General features: G+C 47.2%; 1 protein-coding gene across 3 annotated transcripts in view; it reads left to right on the top strand.

Moving 5' to 3' along the window:
• ZHX2 (zinc fingers and homeoboxes 2) overlaps positions 1-23,136 on the top strand; it is a 76,626-nt gene that overhangs the window by 6,819 nt on the left and 46,671 nt on the right. The window contains exon 2 of one of the 3 annotated variants that reach the window (XM_075415618.1): positions 18,805-18,957. The exons of the other annotated variants lie outside the window; for them this stretch is intronic. The gene's annotated coding sequence lies outside the window, so the exon portion shown is untranslated. The remainder of the gene's footprint in view (positions 1-18,804; positions 18,958-23,136) is intronic. 3 annotated transcript variants of the gene reach the window in all.

Genomic DNA, 23,136 nt, shown 5'->3' with positions numbered 1-23,136 from the left:
AAGTGTTTATGAGGAGATGCCTTCCCCATCCCTCTTCCCGCCACCCACCTCTAAAGCAAGTATGTTTTGTTGGGTTTGGGTTTTTTTTTATCAGCATCCTCTTTGGCACAAACTGTCAGGCACTGCAGGGAGTTTTTCCTTGTCTTTTGTCTCTCCAGAAACTGATTTATTTAAATGATAAGCTGGGAGCACACTGCTGTTGCAGGCTTCGGTGCTTGTTGTCTTTTGGGCTTTGATACAGTTTCTGTGAAAATTGTGGAGGATGGGGTTATCCCAGAGGATCGCGGTTCTTCCCTGAAGCTGAATAAACACCCTGCGTTTTCTGAAGAGGTTTCCCTTGCCGCTCCTCTGAAAAGAGCGGCGCTGGGTCAGATCTATTTATTTCCAGTGACTGAAAGGTGGGGAAGTTGTCTGAACGCTTGGCTCCCTCCTCAGTCACCTGGCTGGGTGTCCACATGGCTGTTGCTGCTCCCACCCGTGGGACCACTGCACCAACACCCTCCTTCTGCTCAGCCAAAGGTGGTCACAGGGTCCTTTACTGCTCATTTGTTTCCCTGTCACCGTCCGGCATCCCCATGGCATCTGTTGCAGCCTGTCACATTTCTGATGCTGCTTTTCATTACTGTCATATAGTACTTGGTACCAGTAGGAGTCATGACCTCGTGGTTGCAAATATTTGGGATCTGTTCCTCATCTCTCAGGACTGGGCAGCCAGATCTTTTTGAGAGCCAGAAGCTCTTTTACCTGGGCTTTAACCTAAGGCACCAGTCTCCCCACCCTGTGCTCAGGTACAAGCACCTTGCCAGGATGAAACCAGCTCCACTGTGCTGCCGTTTTGAGTGTGAGGTTTAATTTTCTTTGAGAAGCCAGCAGTGATGGGATGCTCAGAAAGCCTCGTGTGAGGTTTCTGAACCAGGGGGCGTAGGTGGGGATGCCGCACGGTGGAGTGCCCGGCACAGCCGTGCCAGGCTGCAGGGGCTGGTGGCCGCTGAGGACCTGCAGGATTTTGCTCAGCAGCTGCAGGTGGGAAGGTTCCAGGTACAAATGCGGTGATGAGCAAATTGTCATCTGCAGGCAGTCTTGGAGGAAACTGCAGCCTTAGGGAGCCTTTGCTTCCCGACGCCTGTCTGGGAGCCTCCAGCATAAGGTTGGAGTAGGCTCCATGTGTGTTTTAAAACAGAGTGACGAGGGGGAGCGATGTGTTTGAAGGGAACCATTTTCTTAACTGCTCTTGACTTGGCATCTTCTGTTTCTTTAAAGGTAGAGCATTCTCGCAGTTTCACCGTTCTAAAAGGCGGTTTTTACAGGACACCCTGCCTCTGCGTATCTGCCAGCATCTCCTCTGTGCCTGGCAGTTACGTCGAGGGATAGGAGTGGTTTGGGAAATACTGCTCAAGGCGAACACAAGTTTCAAAATCCGCAGTTAATCAGATACACGAGAAAAATGTTAGCTCTCCAAAGTATTTTGCTTTCAAGCCTTAATATGCTTGAAGTGCCTTAAATTCTGTTTGCTTCTCCTGTTATCTTGGATCTTAGCCATACCCATAAGTACCTTATTTTCACGCTTTACCTTATTTTTATGTGTTTACCCTTTGTGTGACCGTCCAGGAGAGCCTGCAAACAGTCACTGGGTGTCTGAGCCAGGAGAGGAGTGTCACAAGAACTACTTATGCCGAAAAGAGCTCATACATAGGGATGGTCTTAGCTCCAGCCCAGTCTCTTCTCCAGCGGCAGATCAGAGCGCCAAGTCGGTGGATTTAATCTCCTGAAATCTGAATTCCTTTTTATTTGCTCTGCTCTTGCTTCTTGGTGAGCGGCGGATGGCCTTGTTCTCTCCGCAAAGCACTCCAGAGCGGGTGCTCTCACCCTCGGGGTCTGCAGCTTGGGGCACAGGGGGTGGCCAGGCACCAGCATACCCCTTGCCAGCTGGCCCCAATTCCCTGCTGAGCCCTCTGCACTGCTCCCACAATATGTATAGGGGACTTAAATATGCGGGATTTTTTTTAAAAAAAAAAAAAAGCCACAGCCCCCTGTCTGCACTCTGTCCCCAGTTTAGGTGGAAATACATTGTTGAGATCATGTTTTGCATTTTTTATTTCTTTGTGGTACCCTCTTCCTTGCCCTCTTCCCCACCTGCCTGTTCCCACCCTGCCATTGCTTCGGAGGGCTCCGTCCGCATCCCAGCAGGGACCTTGCCGCGAAGGGGTGCTCACCACAGGGAAGGCTCCTTTACATCCACGGGGGAAGAGGTTCTGTGGTGCTTGATGGAGTGAGGAACCTGCCTTGAAATGTGCTATTAAATGAAGCACCCCGTGAAAATTGTGCGAGGTACATTGCAAGGAGGATATCGGATGCACTGCTGCATGCAGAAATTGGGGGTGATGTAAACAGTATGTGGTACTGTAAGGCATAGGATTTGTGGCTGTTTGCAGGCTGCTTTACTTACAGAAGGTAGTGGGAACCAAGAGGGAATGGGGATTACCACCTGGTCTCTGCGACGCTTTTAACTTTTCTTTTAGATGTTTTGCGTGCGATGGTGTGTGGTATAGTTTGCTGCATTTTGGAAACGGTGTATTTGCACAGGAAGACTGGACTCATACCTGAGCATCCTCTCTCTATCGATTGCAGCTGCCAGGGTTGGAATTTGATCGTGTTTTTCAGTTAGCTGCCTTGGACTCGGTGCATCCTTTCCTATTTGCCTCTCACTGGCACAAGCAGTATCCCACGATAGGTGCAGCTCTTGCAGGACTGCTCAGACTGGCTTGTGTGTTCATCTAACGTGCTTTTGTTATTTTATTTTATTTTATTTTATTTTTTAAGGTGCCTGTATTTTGTTCATGCATGTATAGATGGGAGTTCTGTTTGGTCCTGCTCACTCTCCTCCTGACTTTTTTACTGAATCTCTGGGTGGAGGCTGCTACTGTGTGCCCTAAGGTTACTGTCACGTTGGGTTTAGTTTGTGCATCTGCCATAGCATCCTCCAGAAGAGCTCCCGCACCGGGCTTCTGGCGCAGACCATCCAGGAGACCCATCTTCAGCTCAGATTGGTGACTGCTGGTCCACACAGCAGTGGAGAAAGACTCTGATTTACCACCCTTTATTATATTGGTCTCTTACACCCTGCAGGTACTCATTTTGAAACACTCTTCGCCTTTCGCTCTGGCCACTTGGCTTCATTGGGGTTGCAGCTTGATTAATTTTTGGCTAGTGCGTGAATGGCCCTTGTCCCTTTGTGGTGTTTTAAAATCAGTGAAAAATAAGGCCTCAAAGAGTTGGAAACAGCAAGTTTAACACACACTTCCTACTGACACTTTTACAATGTAACTAGAGGAGGAGGAAAAATATCAAGAATCTTACAAGTTTGGGTTTTTTTTTAATGAAACAGACAACTAGTAGGAAGCTGATTAAGAAACATTTGAAGTTGGGTCGGTTTTTTAGTCATTAAACTTTTTTTGACTTGTCTGCGGTTTTAAAATGCCCATTCTTAAATTATGTAAAATAGATGGTATGAGGGTGAGGAACAGCCCAGTGCACATCTGGGTTTGTCAGGATTCTTCATATGAGAGGTTTCATCCTGAGTGTGATTTAAATAGTTCAAGGTGTTAAAGTCTTGAAATCAAGGTTTATAATGACTTTAAGATGCTCCCCCCTTAAAGCATGAAGGAATGTTACATGCTATGGGTTTAAAAGGAAGCACTGTACTCTCATTCATTGCTAATTATGTACTTTATTAATAAGTCCAAGTAGTAATTTTTTTTTTCCAAGGCCTGTTTGGCAAATGATAGTTTTTAATCAAATTACAGAATAAACTAATTACTTGAAATCCAACATAATAAACTTATTTGACAGGTCTTTATACAGTGAGGATCTATTAAGGTCGCCTTTGATCTGCATTGACAGTAGGCAGGCAGGGTCTTGTTTGAAGGCAAGCAAAGCCAAGAACCAGTTGTGCTAAAAACTAGAAGGCAAGCATCCCAGGAGGTGCTTGTCCAGAAGGCCAGGGTTTAGGTGAGAGTAGGGGTGTTGACAGAGAAGCTTTTTGTCTCTTCAGTGAGTATCTGCAGATAGATTAGGCAAATCATAGTTAATTGTTTAACAAAGGCCCCAGTACTGCAGTTGCCTTTGACTCCTGGACCACTTAACAGCTCTGGTTTGGAGGGTGGAATTAAGACTACAGTTTTGAAATTAAGCTTTTCTTTGCCTTTGCTTCTTGCCAATGAATTCAAGGCACTTGGCTGCCAGCTCTGAGCATTACAGGCGGAACAGGTGAAGTGCAAACTTTTGCACTCTGCGCTGAGGACACTTATATAAACGGGAGATACTCAGGTTGCATCCACACCCCGCTCAGTCCGTGGGGCTTACTGTGGGAGGAGGTGGGTCTGAGCTGTCCCTGTCCACCTGGGAGTCTCCGGGGAGTCTTGCTGCTACCACTCCTTGCATTTTGTGCAGACTTCTATCAGCTGTCGAGCAGAAAAATCATCTGTCACAATCCTGATGTGATGTGAGCTGAAATCCAGAAGAGTGATTATTTCTGGGACCAGCAGGACGGGCGCAAACCGCTTTCCATTGCATTTCACTCATGAGATTGAATTCCAGCTTGCACTGGGAGAGGGGTCGAACTAACCCCACATCCTCTCCCCTTCATGGCACCGGTGATGGGGATCTCTCCTCCGCACCCTGTCTGTTTTCATGAGGCCGGTAGGAAGTTACCGTCTTCGCGATTTTAACCTCTGTCAAATGTGACAGACATTAGCCAGCAAGTTAATAAGTAGCCCTGGGACTGGTAGACCCATATACACATGAACCTGGAGGCAGCCAGAAACCAACCTCACAAATCCCTTAAAAACCGGTGGTACCAGCAGGGGTGAAAAGAAGGAAGTGGAGTTCGGTAATGTCCAAACTTTTACCCAGTTCTTCTTGCCATGGCTGTTTCGTTTTGCCCCTGCCCGGGCTGTGGGGCTGGCAGGTGGCAGCCGCGTGGTGCCCATCCTCAGTAAAGCTCCCGGCAAGTGGAGTGACCACATGGTGATGGCCAAGGGATGCTTTGGGCTTCCCAGCCGCAAGGGTACAGATGAGGCGTTGTCAGCTCAGAGATGCGAAAGAGTAAGTATGCAGAAATACCTGTTCACCGGAGTCCTTCCTGCGTGCAAGGCTGAAATCACAGGAGCTGTTCTTTGGAGTCGGCTGCCTAATCGTATTGTGAATTTGGCTTTGAACAAGCAGCTGAGACCTTTAAAAGACCCAAACCCACACTCTTGTTGACATTTTTACGTATGTAGGACTAGAGGGTGCACAGATGCACCTGCACGCATGCATTCTGTGGTCCGAGCTGGGTTGGTGATTAGGACAGCACGCTTGTGTTTAAGTAAGACGCAGCGCTGAGGCCTTTTCATTCCCGCACATGTGCCCAGGTCATCAGGATGGTTGGTTCAGACCCTTTGAAGAGGTCTCCGTCTCTGCTGGGTGACAGCAGCGGGGCTTGGGCGTTGGGTGCAGTTCTGCTGGAGGTCCTGTGAGCAGCTTCTGGGTCTTACCGTGGTGGGGAGGGTTTGACAAAAGGATCAAGCCATTCCTTCCCATTATCACATTGTAATGAATGGGCGACCACTGCTGCTCTCGTCTTGCCTTTACCTCTGAGATCACCAGCAGCTGCTTCATTAACTATTAATAGCCTGCTCATTAATGCTGTAAAAGCCGAAGACCAGTCTTGCAAATTTTCTGGACTCTTCCCCTGAAATATTTATGACTTGCTCGCTCTGCGAAAGGGCAAGAGCAACAGCAGAGAACATGCCTCCAAGTTTTGCTAAGCATTATTAAAGAGCTCATGAATATGAAGAAGCTGGCGGCTTCTCTCTGTTTTTTGGCTTTCCGAGCTTGTGCTGCGCCGTTGTCTGTAGGGGTCAAATGGGCTGGTGGTTCGCTGAGGCATCGGTGGCTCAGCTGGTCCCTTGGTGAGCCGTTACTCCAGACAACCTGCTGTAACACAGCCAATTCATAACCAGACTAATCTAGTCGTGTGTCTGGTCTGCTGCCCTCTTAGCAGAGTTTTGGCTGCTTTGCTTAGGATCTGTAGTTGCTGTAGTGCTTTCTTTTGCACGGTGCTCTACAAACGCCAGTGTGTAAAGAGTACCTCCAGGGGAGGTTTTATTACTTCTGTTTAACAGGTGGGGAAACTGAGGCATGAAAGTTGAGCAGTGTGCCTGGAGCTGAGCAATGAGAAGCCAGTAGAGGATGGAAATGGTTTTGCCCAGAGCTATAATACTACTTTTGATTAAAGTCTGGTGAGTGTGAGAGAGGGGGACACTCACCAAGCCTCCTTTGAAGCCATTAATACAAGTTGTTTCCATCACATCCCAGACAGAGCTGCTACATGGCCGCAGAGAGGAGCATGGAGTAGCGCTTTCCCTGGGAAGGTGCCCATTGTTTTAGCTCTCTCCAGTACCAAGAAGCAGCAGGGAAGCTATTTCCCCCCCCCCCCCCGCAATTCAGATTTTGGAGATAAAATTATGGTCTTCCCATCACTTATGCAATAAAGAGTCTGTCCACTGAATTCCAACTGCAGCTCGGCTGGTGGTGTGCCAAGCAGATGAAAATCTGTATTTCTTTCCCTGCAAAGCAGACACCAGTGTAAATACATGTGGGAGGCCTTTTTTGGTAAGGTAGGGAGATACACTTTAAAGAGAACAGGTATGACACCAGGAGTGAGGACCGGTCTGTACGAAGTTTAACGTCTTTTCCTTATGCAGCTGGCCTTTAGAGTAAAAAGGCTCCTGTGTGTTTGGAAGATGCAGGGTGTGTCAGGAATGACCAGCCCTTCATACTGTTGGAGCTTCTGGGCATCTGGGTAGTGCCGGTGTGGAGACAGGTAGCAAAATAGATCCGTATCAGAAGCATTCCTCATACAACTTTCTCAGTATTATTTCTTACGGAGTGTGAATATTTTATCCCACGTTATATCAGATTACAAGGGATGCTTGTTTTCTCTCCTAGAGCTGTTCCTTTTAGTTGATAGAGCAAAGTTACGGTGGATCCAGGGCAGAATTTCAAAGTCCTGTCCTTCATCAAGGCGGTGATTAAGGGGTTTGTCTTAACAGCTTGATTTCATACTCCTGGGACAAGGTGAAAAGCCTGCTCAGGTAGCCTGGTGGTAGCCACAACACAGTGGTAGAACACGGTCATATTGTGCCCTGTATGACTGCAGCAGGTCCTGGTGGGACTCCATTGTCACATCGATCTCCAGGAATATTCCGGCAGCATGCTGAATGCCATCTGGTTTTGCCCTCAAAACTAGTGGGAGTGTCTCTGGGGAAGACTTCTGGGACTCTGCTGCTACAAGAACAGCATCCAGATCTTGAGCGACTTGTGTCACTCTTTACTGAAGCAGTTCCTCCAAAAGCTAGAAATCGGGTAGATGGAGGAATCGAGTCCCTGTCCCTTGACTGGAGCAGCTCTTCCAGAGACGGCTGCAGTGGAGGCTGCATAGCACATCGTCATTATTCTTTTAGTTGCCAGTGGTGACGTTACCTCTTCATCTGTAGAGCTGCTCTCTTCCTCGTGAAAGATCTGCCCCCTCATCCCAGCAAGGGCACGAAGCTCCACCCAAGTTCTGGGAGCCCTTTCCTTGCTTCTTCCCTGGTAGTTAGGAGGAGTCTGCCCAAAACAGACCCTGTTCCCCCTCTTTGAGTTTGGGATTGAATCACAGGTGAGGGTTGTTGCAGAATCACTGTTCCTGAGCAGAGGGAAGACCAGTGTAATTCAAAATGTTGGGGGCTGTGTCTTATCTCTACCAAAGGCATCAATTATCAAGTATTGATGATGTGAGAAAATGCAGCGATAATTAACATTTTCAGTAAGTAGAAACTTATTGTATCCTACAGAATAATTGGAAGAGGGAGGGGTTCTCTGTAGAAACATCAGCTTTTGGTTCTTGGTGTCATAATGTGAACTGTAAGAGCTGCTGGCAGCAGAGAAATTCCAGATGTGTCTTCTCCATGCAGCTCAGCTGTGGGTTACGTTTCCAAGGAAGAGGCATGTCTGTTCGCACTCTTGGGCAGATTCCCAATTTCAGCACTTCTGGACTGAGGACTGGACTGTGCTTCAGAGGATGCTGCAACTCATTATTCATTTTCCATTTCTGCCAGTGTCCTGTCAAGATAAAAATGATTGCTCACATTTATGAATAGTGGTTTCTGAAGTCCAGCCTTTAAAGCAATGTCTTGTCATCTAAGGATCAGTGGGGTATCAGTAGTTTGTTGGCACTGGTGGGTCTCCGACATTTTTTGGTAGAAGACAGCTGTTCATTAGCTGTATCTGTGTTTGCCCTATGTCCCCGGGTCTTGAAGTGTTAACTTAAATTTTCATGAACTCTTAATGTACATTTAGATTGGTGGGTACTCCGACCAGCAGCCACTTCGGTTCACAGTAAATTCTGACCCAGTGAAATGTTATCTGAGCCTAAAGTAAGAGGAAGAAAGGGCAAAATCAGCCTCATAGCTGCACAGTTTGAGTGGAAATAGGGGAACAGGTCAGCTGGCCAAATAAAATGGGTCCTGGTTGAGTCTGGGATGAAGCTGTCCTGCAAGACCTACTGAACTTCGCCTTTTCAGAAGGTTTTAATCATCCTTTGATATGTGTTAGTTTCTCATTTTTGTCACTGATATTGTTAATGTCTTGTGCTCGCCTTGGCTTAGGGAGTGCAACGTCACCTTGCGACTGACGCGCTCAGGTAGTAGGGTCCTTCTGCACTAATGTGACGTGAAGGGGCCACAGCCACCAGTGCTCCAGGGGAGCGTGTAAGCCATGAGCATTACAGCTCCGCCCTGGGCGCTGAATCCTCTCCCCAGACAGTGCCCATCTAGAGATTGCTTATCAATGAAAACTGTCACGTCTTTTTATGATACCTTTTTTGTCTTAGCATCAGCATCTTGACTCTTGCTTGACAGCATCCGATGGTCCATGCCTCCAGTGCCCAGAGCAGCTCTGTGTGCAAAGGCACAAAGGCTGAATTTTGTTTTGCAGCACGGGTTGTAATGTATGCTGGGAAGTTAGGTCACATCTTGCCTTCTGAAAATAGCCTGGAGTTAAGCCATGCCTACACTACAGACTTCTGTCAGCAAAGCTGTACAGGTCAAAAAGCATGGAGAGGTGCAATTCCCGAGGGACGCGGCCATGCTGGCACAGCCCCGAGGCACAGCATGTGTGTGCTGGGGAAGCCGCCCTTGCTCCAGCCTGCGAGGGACTCGTGCTGGGCTCTTGTAGACCAGGGCTTTGCCACGATAGCCCCATCTGCCATGTAGTGTTTTGACAGGGCTACATGGGTTTTCATCTGCTGCTGGAGTGCTTCTGGGGTCGTAGTTCCTATAAGTTTTTAAAGCGCTGTTTTCAGATCCTCCTCAGTAAAAAAGAGGTGAAAGGCACATTTTTAATGTTGCACTTCCTCTCTCATCGTCCTTTACAGGGAGGTTCTGGTATTCCCCTCATTCTCTATAGCGGGGCATGGTGGCTGTTATTCTAACTATGTGCCATCTAATGCTGGATAATGTTGCAAGATCCAAAAATAAGAAGTGGAAAAATATGCAGACAGAGGAACCAAGGCACAACTTTACCTCTTGGGCAGAGCAACTGCCTTCCTTCTTCCTAGCACAGCTTTACCCCCTGAGTCACAGAATCATAGAATCATTAAGGTTGGAAAAGACCTCTAAGATCATCGAGTCCAACCGTCAACGCAACACCACCATGCCTGCTAAACCGGAAGACGTATAGCTCCGTTGGATTTTTACCACCTACTCTGTCTTTCCGCACCGAGTTTTGATCCTTGGCTCCCTTGAGGACAATATGTTGTTACACTGCTACTACAGGTCCTTTGGTGAAATACTGCTTCTCTCTTCCCTCCAAGCCTTTTAGAGTTACATGTTTCTTTGCGGCAGAAAAATACCTCAAGGTCATCCCCAGCTTCGGAGAAGCAAAGAAGAGAGCGGTTTATCGGTCCTTATTTAATCCCATCTCTCTTAAAATACAAGCACCTGGTATCTGCTTGCATATTTTCCGTCCCAGTATTCATTATACAGAGAAGTTACAAGAATTAGCTGTAGAAACACTGAGGAATAAAAATTATTTACACAAGTTCAGGGAACTAGTGCAATCATTCGGTCTATTGGAATTGCCCAACTAAGTCTTAGATCAGATAAAAGTCTGGTGAGATGTGATTATCAACAAGAAAGCATCAAGGTGGCCAACCTGGCCTCTGTGAAGAATGGGGGTTCTGACTTGAAACAAATAACGTGGCCAGACTGTGATTTTGGCTTGGTTTTCTCCCAAAATAAGAATGGAAAGTGCCTCGTCTTACAACAGTCTTTCTCTCTCCCTCCAGTGAAACTTGACATTTTTTCATTCTGCAAAGGGGACCCAGAAAATGATTGCGCTGGAGCAGGGTACAGTCAAGATGCAAACATGCTGTGGAGGAGCTGAGCCTGAAATACTACTGCTCTCCAGCAAGCAGCAAGTTTCATATATATGTTTATATATGTATGCCCATTCTCTTTAGCTGTGGAGAGCAAGGGTGCCCAGCTTCCCAGGGCGTGAAGCTCTCAGGTTTAGCCTGTTCCAATAGATCACAGGAGAAGGTACCTCAGTGTAGTGTCCTTAATTACGTCTCCATTCACTGTTCCCACTCTTCCACACTCCCTGCAGTTGGGAACTCACTGTTACTGTAGGAATTCACACCAGCGTCCCAACATTTGAAAATGACACTTGCTATTTTTACCTATTTTATTTTTTTGGAAGCAAAATGCTAAAGACAAATAAATTAAGTCAGTAAGCAAAGCATTTAAATGAATGTGCAGTCGTTGTAACTGATACCAGGGCAAAGGAATGCAAACAGGCCAGTCTGTGGCTTGATGCTTTTAGCTCCTATCCCTCTGTTTTGTTTTTAATTTTGAGCACAGAAAGGGGTTGGTATGTGACCATATGCTTACAAAATGCTGGGTACACTTGTCTTCCAAACAATGTTGTCATAGTAATGATATGTCAGGTACGCGTCACATTTTGTCTTGCTGTGAATGTATCCGTGTGACTCCAGACCTCACTGCGTTTCCTTCTCCTGTTCTTTGTCACCAGTAATAACAGTTGTTTCCGGTCAACATCTGCATGCATTCTGAATACATTGGAAATGTGATTTCACTTCATTCAGTGCCAGTGGCAAACTCATAACCTGGGAAATTGCAAGGGTATTGGCAGGGAAAATGTTAAGTGCGTGCTTAAGCATCATTGATGTTGATCAAGTCAAGTATGTTCTTAAGCCTGAGGAGCTATTGCCTCTTTCCATGCGTTGGTCTTAATGGAGGGTTCTGAAAGAATGGGAATTGATCTCTGCTTGCAAGGCCCCAAAGATGGAACTGCACCTTGAATAATCAGCAGAAGTTGGTGCTGATATTCCTGTGAACATTATCGTGGTCATTTCCAGAGAAAGATCCTTACAGCATGATCTAAAGATTCCTTCAGTTTTTGAAAGTTGTGGGTTTTTTCTCCCCTTGTGATTTGTTTTCCCTTATTTTTCTTGTCAGATAATCTCCTTTGCAGTTTTAAGAAGGTTTTGAAGTTAACACTACTTTGAGGCAATGATATCTAGGCCAAAAAGGTTCACACCTCTTTGGTGTGAGCAAGTTCTTGTGATTTTGGGGGAGGGAGACCTTGTGATGACGACGTGGAGGAGCAGGGAATCAAGGCTCCTAGGTCCAGATTCGATCTCTGTAGCTTTCCCTCCTGCGAGCCTTTGGCGAATGAGAGATTAATGCAGACTCCATATAACCATCTTTAAAATAGATCTCCCTTGGGGAGAGTATGGATTAATTAACATTTCAGAGGCGCTTTGAGTTCCTTTCATAGGTGTTGCAGAAATGCAAAAGGGGTTTTTTTCTTGCTTAGACACAGGCTGTCTAAAGAATGTATTTTGATGATACTGGTTTACCTCCTAAGAGCTCTTTTTCAAATAGAAGACTATTTAACTTCGTATGTATGTACCAGTATGGTGGTTTACTGCTAATTTAAGCCAAATAAAATATACAGCGTCTGGACCAAGACTGGATTTGGTACCTTCACATCATGAAAGCTCATGCTGATAATTTGTCAGTAGCCTCAGGGCTCTGATAGTAATTTGCCAGATGCTATACTGAACCTAATTTGCATCTGTATTTACATAAATGCTTTAATTAAAATTATATGCACCAACCTGGGATAGATGAGCAGCACTGCCTGCTATTTGTTTACATTCCCTGACAATAAAACCCTGCCTTGGCTGCTTCTTGCTGATCGTACGGCTTGACAAGGCTATTTGACGTGCAGGCTAGAAACTTGACAGATTCCTAGGTAGGCTCTGCTGCAAACTGAGGAGCGACCTTAAGCTTCCAGGACCAAATTTTACCCTTAGTTTAGGAACAGAGGAGATTTGAGCGTCTTGATTCTAGGGGTCAAATTTGGTCAGCGGATGCTTTAGTTTTAGGGTAGTTCTGTGCAGTCAGGATTTATAGCTTCTTGCAGACCATGTCTGCTCTGTCACACACACAAGATGTGAAACCCCACTGAGGACAGCAGAAAAGCATTTTAAATACAGCTTCCATCAAGAATAACATTTCTGAGCACTGTTCATCTTTGAGCAGAGCATTACAGAGTTCCTTGTAGGGCAAAACGCTCTAAATAAAACGGATTTCTGGGCCCAAGCGGGGACCTGGTTGTTTCAGTGGGACATGTGAAAGCTCATGGCTGAGTTTGCATGAAGGTGGTAGAGGCTCTGGCTGAGGTGTTTGCTTAACCACACATTTAGTCTGGAAAATACAAGTATATAAATACAAAGAAGTCAAAGCCTGAGTTCAGTGCAGTTTGCCTTTGGACAGCGGAGGATGTTCTGGTTGATGTCGCTGTGCTGCTTCCCAGTTATTCGGATGTTGTAGTAAAGTGTTGTAAGGGAACCAAATCGAGTGGCAAAGTTACGACCGATTTCACAGACCACTTTGAAGGTACACGAAGGACAGGCTAAAGAGAGCCGTAACTACCCTGCATGGGTTTGGAGGGTTGCTGAGCTTTTTTTAAAGATGTTTACTTAACTTGCTCTGTAGGAGATACTTCAAAGCTGCTGTTTGGCTCACTGAGAGATTGTATATATGTTGGGGGTTCAACTCGATGACCTTTAAAGGTCCCTTCCAACCCAGGTGATTCTATGATTCTATATAGATCTGAGCATTACTAGTCGCTTTCTCCGGTGAACTCTGACTCTCTTTGCCCATAGTAATTTCTGAATCCAGGCTGAGAGGGTCCATTCAGGTTCAGCATACTCGTCCATGAACCCGTTTGCCTGACAGCTGGGTTGAAGAGGATAAGCCACCCCACATAGTACGACCTGCCATGGGACGGGTGGCCAAAACCTGCTTATTGATGTCCCCACGCAAGAGCACAAGCACAAAAGCGTCTACATTTGTTGCCAAGTGGCCGAAATATTTAAATCCAAAGGCATTATGCCAGCAGTAAGCAGGTTGAAATGCACGTCTGGGAGTTTGGGGTGAGTGGGACGGGGAAAGGAGGTTTGGGGTGAGCTGGTGGCGATGGGAGCAGCCCTCATTTCCCCCCGGTGTGAGGGAGAGGAGGGGAAGGTACTTGCTGGTTACTCGGCCCTGCTTTTTGCAGTTGCTAACCAGAGCTAGGAGGGCAAGCAGAGCTCGGCTCCTCTCTGCTAGCGAAGCTTCTTAGCATGAGGGGAGCGGGTGAAGGAGAGGGCCTGGGACGTGGTGCACGGGGGCGGGGGGGAAACGTTCCCCCAGGGAGTGTGTCCTGTTAGGATGGGAATGTGTTTGTGTTAAAATCTGCTCTGCAGGTGCCTCCTCGGGCAGCCGGCCGGCTGTCCCTGCTCAGGCCCTGCTTTCCCCTCTGCCGTCCCCGCCGCGTCTCCCAGCAAGGCCGACGCCGCAGCCCGGCCCAAGGAGAGGGAGCACCATGGCGGCTGGCCGGCAAGAGCCACAGAAAGTTGGGGTTTGCAACCCCGCTTCAACACTGAAACAGCCACCGGTCTGAATTTGGACCAAAGTGCCGTGTTTGGTACCTCTGCCTTTCCCACGGTGGCCTGTCGGTGCGTTTTGAGGTGGGAGAGCAAGGCAGGGAGGGAGTCAGCAAGCAGCCCTGAGTTTGGAGAAGGTTTCATTCAAAAATTGTTCTGTCAGTCTCATTTTAAAATTCACTGCTCATGCTTGAAGTGTACCAAGCGCTGTGAGCCAGCCTTTGATCACCCTGTGCGTATTTTAAGAATCGTGCCAACTGTTGCCGACTCAGAGATACCTGGAGATTTGGTCGAGCGAAGCCTGGCCTAGTTTTTCAGGGCAGCCGGCAATGCGTTTTCGTTTCTCTATTTAACGTGGGCCTCCCCGGGCTTATTTTTCCAGGTGTTTTCTTCAAAAGGTTGCAAAGCGCCGAGCAACCAGTTAATGGATGGGGGAAGGGAGGGAGGGTGACCCTGTGGGGCAAGGGGACCCCGGCCCTGCCGCGGCGAGGGCAGCTTGGCCGGCTGCGGCACGCTGGTTACAGGCTGCGTCCAGCAGCCTCGTGCGGGACTGGCACTGTTTCCCTAACGAAGACAAGGCTTAATTGGGTAAAATCATGGCAAGCAAATTTTGGGGTTTAATCATTTGCATATCAGAAATCATTAAGCTGTTAGGGTGGGGATTTTGTTTGTGTTACACAACTTGTCTGGTGGAAACGATTACTCTTCTTCCCACCCCAGCTCTCCAGACTGGGAAAATAGAATGTAAAAAGGCTGAGAGATCCGTCCTGACGATCCTCTGGGTCTCGAGGGTGCCAGATGGACGTCCCAAAGCCAGGAAACAAATGCTTGGTGTAGTCAGATCCCCCTCGAGCTCTGACTGGAAGTGTGCGTGAAATGGCCCCACTCGCTGTGCACCCAGATCCCTGCGAAACGAGGTCTGGGCAAAGTGGGTGCCCGGCTTCCAGCAGAAGCACGCTTGCTGCTCAAGCTCGTGGGCGAAGTGTTGTTATTCCCACCACCACCACCAAAATACATAAAAAACATCTCTCAGAAGCAAAAGGACTCCATCCTGGAAAAGCACTTTAGACCCAGTTCGTTAGCTCTTTGTTTTCACCGAAAGTTAATTAGAATTCCCAACTAGTGTTCTGGGTTTTTTTTCTGCTGTCATCTGCAGTTGCAAGCAAATTTTCTGAGTCGCTCCTGCTACAAATTGTCACAGTTGTAGGCATCATCCTAGCAGTGTCCTTTCTCCATTTCCCACCCATGTGTACAGATGAAGTTCATATGAGACCTTTGACATGTCTGCAACAAGTCGTCTCCTCCTAAAACAGGATCCAGCATTTTGTCACCCGAGGCTAGTTCTTGTTATTTCTATTTCAGGGCGCCTCAAGGCACACACATTGAGGTTGATGAAACGACATAAAGCAAAGGTGAGGGCTGTGCCAAATAGTTTATAACTGTGGAGGATAACTTGGCAGAGGAGCAGAGAAAGGGAGGGATGAATTAATGGTAAAACATGTGTGTGTGAGTGTTTTTAATGTGTTTTTCTCACGTTAGCTTTCCTAGATGTTGTCAGCAAAGATGTTAAATAGTATTTAATAAAATAATTTAAGAAAAATAATAATTTAATAAAAACAGGAGCAGTATAGGAGGAGGGCATTTACTGATTTTAGAAATCAGTCTGGATGCTCTTTCACTGTTAGTTAGACTGTATTACAAAAAAAAATCTGCCTTTTGATTTGGAGTCACCCAACAAAACTAATCCTTGGATCAAATGGATGTTTGACTTAAGTTCTGATGTTCTCTTTTTCTTCTTTTTAAAATAAAAAAAACCTTAGCTTTAAAAAAATGATATGGTATTTGCAGAATCAATAGAAAAGCTGACCCAGATAAAAGTGCACAAAAATTGGTTTCATGCCCTAGAACTTTTCCTGCATGCTTTTTGATGCAGTGTGTCTGATCCTTCAAAAAGGAGGTAACATACAGTGATCTCAGCAGCTTTGAAGAATTGTTCTGGAACAATAACAAGGAGCACTGGAGAAAGGGGTGTGCACCTGTACCTTTTTTTCCCCCCCTCATTAAATGTATTGTGAGATGGAAGAAATTAATGTCATGTTGCCGATTATGTGGAAGGATAGGATAAATTTTGTATGTAATCTTGATTTGTCTGATTTTTAAAGGGTGAAGGTGCATATCTCCTGAACAGCTCTTCACAGTAGGATGTGAATTGCACTTTATCTTCCTTCTTTCAAACCTGGTCCTGCTGGAGTGAGTGGCAAAGGTGTATCCAAATAGTAGCAGGACTCGCTCTCGAAAATGTAATTATATCCTGGATCCTGAATCAGGTAGAAAGCTGTAAAAAGCATCTGCTGCTACAGATGTATTCCAATATAAGTAAGATTCAGATCTTAATTTGATTCAAATACAGCATTTAGATCAGCAGGAATCAGACATTCAGTGTGTGAGCCTGTATTGCTTTGGCTTCCAAAAACATCACAGGCTGTTTAGGGCAGTGGATCTGGAGGTGTAAGAGATCGGCCTTCAGTGCAGGCATCGCCGCAGTGAAGGTGATAAATTGATAGGACAGCTTCATGGGACCGTCAGACTGGCAGGCTGTAAGGAGAAAGTTACGTTCCATCCCTTTGTATTCTTGGCCTTAAAATAAAAAAAAGCTAAAGTCTAGCTGAAGGGGAAGGATGGGCCTAAAGTTACTGATTCTTAACAGAAAATGCAGCCGCAGTGCCCAGGCTGTGCTGGCTATCCCCAGGACAGGGAGAAAAGGCCGCAAAAGCGAGTGCTGCATGGGGATTTCTGCAAGCCTTTCCAGTCTTCGGGGTCGGACACTGTTTTTTGGTGCTCGGTGTATGCAGAGTTTCCCTTTTCAGCTCCATTTGTGCGAGTCGTTGGCGCTGGAGCATGGTGGGGCCTGGAGAGCCGGCGCTGGGGCTGTGCGGCTGGGGAGCGGGCACAGCAGGCAGGCGGCTGCCCCGGGAGATGCTCGCCGCAAACGGGCTGCTCCGGGAGTTTGCAGCGAGGAGAGCGGGTGAAGCTCAGCACCAAGCAGGACCGTGTAGCGATGCACAGGGGACTCCGGGCAACCTTTCCTACCGTCTCTTTGTGGCTCCTTGATTACTCATAGCTGAAAGTAGGTCACCTGGCACGAATGCAGGGGCTGCTGACCCAGGTGCATTTCACTTAACTTTCCAGATACAGGCACATGGAGGCTCTTAGTGAAAATAAGAGACGCAATAACACCTAGCGGCGCTCGTCTTCAAGAGCGAGTGGAGCACAAAAACCATTATGTGAACAGAGTGAAGTGATTTCTTGCTTTATGTTTACACCCTGTGCTCATTTCATTTCTTGTACCACTTTTGCACTGACGGCTGCTGTGTTTGGCAGGAGTTAGCAAACACATCGGTGCTTACAGCCAAAAGTAGGAATGGTCTAAACTGCCGGAAAAGGGAAACCCCTTCCTCTTGTATTTATTTTTATAACAGCAAAACGTAGTCACTGGCTGGCCTTGATCTTTTTTTTTTCCCCCCCTTTTTTTTTTCTTTTCAAGTTGAGGGTTAAGGGAAACAAAAGAGGGAATGAATAAAGGGCAGGGGAAAAGAGTGTCTGCTGTTGGGCTGTGTCATGTGGTAAGGAAATCAGGCTGAAACTGGAGAGACCGGGCCAAACCTAACAGGGGTACTGGGAGGCTTTAAATTGTGACACTCTGACAGCAGATCTAAGCGGTAAAAATAGCTAGTGATGGTTCTGGCTGCAGCCTAGGTTAACTGGCATTGTGTACACGTGAAGTGATGCTCATGGGCTGCTGCTCGCATCACTTGCCCTACCCCTCTGTGTGGCACCTCTTATAGCCAGTCTCCAGTGATGACCCCCATCTTTTCCAGATTGGCAGGTGCGTGGGACTGATGGGGGTGAGCATGTTTTTGCATTGTGTTCGCTTCAGTTCTCTCTCTCTGTTGGTCTCTTCCTCTATATCACTGCTGTTGTTACGCGCTTGGGTATTTGACGGGGGAGAGGAAGGAGTGTGTGGTTCTTGGCTGTGTCCCCTGTGTACAATGTGCACCACGTCTCTTCGGCAAACTTGTGTGATGACACCTGAATGGATCTGAACACAGGGACTGGACATCCTGTGGTGTTGAAAATTAATTAGCAGATGAATAGTCCACAGCTTGATTGTTTAAAAACAAAATGAAAGTTATTGCTGTACGTATGTTGGGCAGCAAAAGCATCCTACAGCACGCTACTGTAGCAACCGCTGTGTTGGAAAACAGTTATCAATCATGGTTCTGGCAGAGGAGGGTCTGACAACTGTTTTCCAACACATTTATTACTATGGGCAGTCCTTTAGTGCCTTGTCTCGTAGGTAACTATCCAGCGGGTGACAGTCTGAAAGGCAAGGCAAGGCTTAAGACAAATAATGTGAAACAGTTTAACTCTGCTAAAAGCGAAATAAATTAGTGATGAACTTTCTGTTGGACAGAACCATACAGGACACGGCGCTCTCTGGCTGAATTTTCTTAGGGGATCAAACATTCTTCTCCTTGCTTTAAAGCCCTTGCTGCCAATTTGAAATAGTATACAAGACTGAGATTTCTCACCCTTCAAGAAAACACTTTGATTTGTTGAAGGAAACTAGGAACAGTTAAGGAGATAGGAGAGAAAGTAATACACCTTTCTCTGTGCTGACGTCTGCAGCTGGGGGATGTGTTGAAAAGTAAGTACAAAGCGCTTTGAGCAATGCTTTCCCATTCTCTTTCCTTTTGGTTCAGTGCTCTGGTTCCCGATGAACGGCTCAACGACGGCGAGTGAGGTGCGGAAAGGCTGTACAACCTGAGCGGAGACGCCGGGGATCATCCCCCCGCGCTGGGGCCGTGGGGGTTCATGTCGTCGTTTGTTTGCGTATTGCTAAAGAAAGCGCTGAGGTGAGAGGTGGCAGAGAGTCGCCGTCTGTCTGTCTGTCCGGTGCCAGGGAAGCCAGGCAAGGACCCTCGCCAGCCCCTGCCTCGCCTTGCAGCCGGGGCCAGCCACGGCTGCTGCCAGCAGACAAACTACGTTACCGGCTTCGGGTAAAACTGTGGAGGGGCTCGTCTTGGCTGTGGGCAGCCTGTGGCCGAGGGGTCAGAGCAGACCCTGGGAGCTGCGGTCAGGCAAAGGCGGCCTCGGTGGCTGCCCAGCTGCCTGGCTCGGCCGTCCGCTGTCCCGGAGCATCGCTCTCGTGCTTCTCCCTGGCAGGATGTGAGAAGATTGGCTTCATCCTGATAGAGAGCCTGTTTTCTGAAATCTTACAAAGCTCTAAAAGACGAGGAATAGTTTCTGCAGCAGTGCTGCAGTAGCAGTGAAAATCTGCCTAAACTTAGGAAACTTTTTTCTTTCTTTTTTTTTCAAGACACCTTATTTTCTTTTTGCTCTTATTGACGCTGCCTTTGCTGTTATGTGCTCTTTGCTTATTTTTATGCTTCCACATATTTCCAAAACCAGCTGCTAACATTTTGAAGGCCTTGCAAACAGGGGCTTGGTCCATTCCTGTAGTTTATAGAAGTTTTCGGGGGGAAGCAGAGGCTGGAGAGCTGCAGCTTGCCGCAGCCTTGGAATGAGTCCCTGGGACAGCTTCTTCTCACAGGTACATGCAAATGGTGCAGTGTGGATGAAGTCCTCGTGCAAGCAGTTGTCACGCTGCTGAGGCGGAGAAGACAACCCTTGGCAGGAGCCTCCTACTCTGTATTTTCCAGGCTGGCACCAGTGGTTTTCCCAGGGAGCGCCAGGGCTGCTGGCAGCAGCTGCTGTGGGGTGGAAATATCCGTCTCTTGTTTCAGCTTCATTCAGGAGGCTGGAGAAAGGCAGCTGAGCGCCCCGTGGGGAAGGGGTAAGGCCGCTGGGGATGGAGAGGTGCAGGGGATGTCCCTGGGCTTTTCCGAGCACCACTGTCCGCACGGGGTGTGTGTGCTGACGCAGAGATCTCGGAGCACTTCAGGGTTTTTTGATGGTTTTTTCACTGTGTATTTAGCTGTTTGATGGAAACTCTGGATTGTGTTTTATGCATTTGTCTTAGGGATGGGGGCGGGGATGGGTTAATTTTATTAGCTTCATAAAAAGGTGTTGAAGTGAAGGATGCTCATGAGCACATTATTCCCTTGTGCTGAAGTCTGCCAGGTTTGGTGAATGTTCAACGAGGACCAGACCAGCAGCCAGGAGCTATTGAGATGCTCGGGATCCATCAGGATAACTGGGATTTTCAGCATGCAGATACAGACAACTTTCAGGAATGCTTGTGTCTGCTAATCACGCCATAATAATAGTCTGCAATCTGCGTGCTGCAAACCCCCCATTTCCGACACAGCTGTGCATATTTAATTTGATAGAAGGCATTTCTAGTCTAGTGTTAGAAGTAATTCGGATCGCTAAAGTGGTAATTTTGATCATAGTAGTTTTTAGGGAAAGCTAGGTGTAAGCTAGACTGAAAAGTTAATAAATGCCTGGTACCATACAAACGCCAGGGGGTGAGAAGCGGGGACGAGCCTGCACCCCAGCCTCGCCACGTTCCTGCCTCGCTGAGCCAGCAGCAGGGGAAAGCAGCATCCTGGGGCTCGTTAGGTCGATGAAGGGAAGGTGTTCCCGACCTAGCGCCTGTCCCACCAAATTCTGGGCGTTGGGGCTGGTGGGCGATGGCAATGGGTCGCCAGCAGTGCCAGTGGGAAGCACCAAAGCCTCGTGGGGCTGCGGCGAGTTGGCGTTACGGGCACGACCTGCTCCGCAGCGATGCTTTTGGCTGACCGGCTGCAGTATTTGAGCCACCAATTGGGCATCTTTCAGGAAAAGAGGTCGAGAGGAGTTTGGGGTTTATTTTCCTTCATCTCAAGCACAGCTGGGGAAAGAAAGTGCTTTCAGGGCTCCCAACTCTACTTTTCTCTGTAAAATGTTCTTTTGCAAAATTGATCATTTCTGTAGGTTGAGAGAGTCTCAGAGGAACTTTTCTGTCAAGCAGCTAAAAAGTGCTGTTATTTCTCTTCCCTGCCCTAACAGCAGCTCCAGATTTACATTTTAGCTCACTAAAGATACCTTGACGATCTGTTCTTTGGCAGAAATTTCATGGCAAACAAAGCAAAATAACCCCATTTTCAGGTGGTTGGTGCAGTGGTGTTTGGGTTGCAGACAATGTGTGGAGTGCGAGTGTTTATCAAGTTACATACTTTTTAAAAGTATTTTTAAAATCTTCTTGTTTATTTTGTGGATTTTTTTTTTCCACAAGATACTAGTTTTTTTTGGAAAGTGTCTAGAATAATGAAGCAGCTGGTGGTTGAGTCTCCTGCTCGGTGTGCGGAGAATGAAGCATGGCTGGGGTAGCTGGAGTTATCCTCTGCGAGCTGTGGGCTGCGTACACACACACACGGGCAATTCCTGCGAACCAGGCGGTGTGGGGTAACTTCATAAATCCTCGTCACCTCTTTCGTACGTGTACTCGCTAGGACAGCGTGTGGGAGCCAGCAGATACAGATCTCCCCAGCTCGTGTCCGTGACTGTGCGGGTGTTTACGTGGCAGGGCTCGTGTAGGTGAGGACATGACGCCTATGTGAATGCCCACCTGGGGAGTGGAGAGCTCTGGTCTATGTTCCTCTGATCCCGGAGCTGTGGTGCATTTCAGGGAGGTGATGCTTTTGTGCCAAGGAGAGCTGCTTCCCCTGCCTTGGGCTGGCTTGGAATAGGCGTGCGCCCGCAGGAGGCTGCTTAAGAGCTGCCCACGCAGGGATGCTCAGGACAAACAAACTCGGGCAGGAGTTTTCATTTCGTTAGTAATTACCTACCTGTTGCAAAAAATTTGACGTTCCTGTATGAAGCATGGTTGTGACTCCTTTATTTCACTGTTGCCTAACTCCAGGCTTGCAAAAGCAGTGGCAGATCTCCCAGAACCATGAAACTGTTTTAAAAGATCTGAAGTATGTATGTATATATATGTATATACATATATTACCAACATGTTTCTGAGCTGTTATCTTAAACCCAAATCATATTCTCATAGCCACAAGGGGTAGAAACTTTTTGCATACTTTCTGAAGAGGATTATGTGGTACGAGTACAACAGCAAGGGACTGGATTTAATAACCCTGGAGATTTCTTCCTGCTTTATGTTTCCAAAAGCGGGGATCCTCGCAGAAACTTCACCAGCTGGGTCTTTAGGAAAAGCACCAAAAATTGCGAGGCTCATTATGCAGTCCTAAGAAGCGACAGCACCATGCATATATATTTATTTTAATTAACTCTATAAAGCAGAAGTTAGAGGTCAGGGGAAAGACAGGGCTGTGTTGCACTACAGGCAAGTTTGTTCTTTATAAGTATTTTATTCATAGGGATTGTTTTGGTCCTGTGGACGAGATGTAGGGTCACTTTTGCATGTTGGACACAGCACGGAAAAGGCAGGATTTCAGATAGCGGTTTCAGTATAACTGGATGAAGCCCATTAAATACAAAAACAGCTTGGACCTAGGCTTGCAGCCTGTGGTGGAGGAATGGAGGATTTGACCGAAAAGAGGGAGTAAGGGCAGCAGAAGGCGGCCTGCTGAGTCCAAAAAGGGGTGGAGGTGTAAACAGTGCAAAATCTGCAGCTATCCTGTATGTTTCTCTTTTACAGTTCAGTGAAACTAGCATTTTTTGTCTTACTCTGAGACGGAGCAAAATGGGAAGCATCTTTCCTTTTATCTATGAATAAACATGCAGCTTTTTCTATTCTAAGCTCCTGAAAAATGGTTTTGGTTGTGTAACAGCTCCTGGCCTCCCAGCTCCTCCAGTAGCCATGGTGCTCTCTCAGGAAATCGAGTCGTATCTTCCTTTGAGAAGAGCCCCAAAAATATCTTCCTAACCTGCTGGGAAGGAGCAAAAGAATCCGAGGGATTTCTTTCGGGTTTGCCAGCTGACCTTCCTCTAGCCAGATAACAAGAGTGTGAAGTTTCAAACTCAAATACTGCAGCTGGAGCTGAAAATGCAGGTTGTGCTCGTGGAGCTGCTGAAGCAATTGATAAGCTTCTGACTCTTTTCTTGAGAGACAAGCAAGGGGTTTTGCTGCATGTATTTCTTTTACTCAGAGCAGTCCCGTGACGGTTTATTTTCTC

This window comes from Opisthocomus hoazin, chromosome 3 (assembly GCF_030867145.1).
Source record: "Opisthocomus hoazin isolate bOpiHoa1 chromosome 3, bOpiHoa1.hap1, whole genome shotgun sequence".
Taxonomy (NCBI): Eukaryota; Metazoa; Chordata; class Aves; order Opisthocomiformes; family Opisthocomidae; genus Opisthocomus; species Opisthocomus hoazin.
This window is presented reverse-complemented; position numbering and strand designations above follow the sequence as displayed.